Here is a 1,616-nt window from a genome sequence, read left to right as displayed (position 1 = left end):
AAACTCAAAAGAGGGTCTCAGATTTGGTAAAGAAAATCTGATGATGAGGGTAAAGAAAATGCACTCTACTACTTGAGTCATCACCTAATACCGATGGAGATAAGGTATCCACCTATTGAGAAGCATTTTATGGCATTAATTTTTGTTGCCCAAAAGCTTACACATTGCATGCTTTCTCGTAAGATTACCCTGATCTCGAAAGTTAATCCATTGCAATATTTGATGACCCAACCAACGCTCTCCCAACACTCTCCGGACATCTAGCAAGATGGTCAATGATCTTATTGCAATTTATTATAACTTTTGTTCCCCTCCGTGCTATCAATGGATAGATCATAGCAGACTTTCTCGCTGCACACTCATTGTGAGTTGGGTCCTCTCTTAACGATGAGTTACCAGACAAGCAAATATTACAAATGGAATTATCCAGTGCACAATGCTGGGAGATGTACTTTGATGGCGCTTTGTCAGCCAGAAAAGACAAAAGATCAGACACAGTTATACCAGACAAAGCAGGAATTGGTTTGATCTTTATCACACCAGATAAGGGTATGATGAGGTTCTCATACCACTTGACAGAGCCGTGCACCAACAATGAAGCAGAATATGAAGCTTTAATCGTCGGGTTGTAAATGGTAATCTCAATGGATATAACAAACATTGCGATTTATGGCGACTCCCAACTCATCATCCAGCAAGTCGCCAGACAATACTGAATTTTGAAGCCAAGATTAGCAGAACACCATCAGTACACAATGAAGCTCCAGGAATAGATTCCTGGTGTAACCTTTTACCTTATTCCTGGGGGAGATAATGCCCATGTCGATGCTCTAGCAAAACTTGCAAAAGAAATGGCATGTCCCCCAAAGGATTCCATTGAAGTCACAGTGCAAGGAAGACGAGTATTGTCTTGGGCTCCAGGAATAGATTCCTGGTGTAACCTTTTACCTGATTCCTGGGGGAGATAATGCCCATGTTGATGCTCTAGCAAAACTTGCAAAAGAAATGGCATGTCCCCCAAAGGATTCCATTGAAGTCACAGTGCAAGGAAGACGAGTATTGTCTTGGATCAACTTCAAAACTCTACACAATCTTGGAATAAATACAGTTGCAGACATAAAAAAAGATTGGTGCAAGCTATTAATAGAATATTTGCATACTGTAAAGATGTCAGAAGACAAGTCTGAGGCACACCACATCATAAGAAGGGCTTTGTCTTAGCCTTGATGGGAAACGTTATCTACAAAAGATCATTCAACCAGATGTGGCTATGGTATTTGAGCAGAGCCAAAGTATGGCATATTATCAAAGAGGTACATGCCGGATTGTTTGGCACTCACCAGTCAGGGCCAAAAATGAAAATGAAGATCAAAACTCTTGGGTATTATTGGCTAGCAATGATGTCTGATTGCATGGATACAACCAAAAGATGTAACCAATGCCAAGTGCATCGGGTGGTCTTACACCAGCCTCTGAATGTGCTACACCCAACTGTTGCGTCGTGGCCATTTGAGTGTTGTGGCACAGACATAATAGGTCTGATAGACCCTCCACCTTCCAAAGGGCATAGGTTTGTACTTGCTGCTACAGATTACTTCTCCAAATGGGTAGAGGTT

The sequence above is a fragment of the Phalaenopsis equestris genome, unplaced genomic scaffold, assembly GCF_001263595.1.
Source record: "Phalaenopsis equestris unplaced genomic scaffold, ASM126359v1 Scaffold220753, whole genome shotgun sequence".
Classification (NCBI taxonomy): Eukaryota; Viridiplantae; Streptophyta; class Magnoliopsida; order Asparagales; family Orchidaceae; genus Phalaenopsis; species Phalaenopsis equestris.
The sequence above is the reverse complement of the archived record's forward strand: the minus strand, read 5'-3'. Positions refer to the sequence as shown.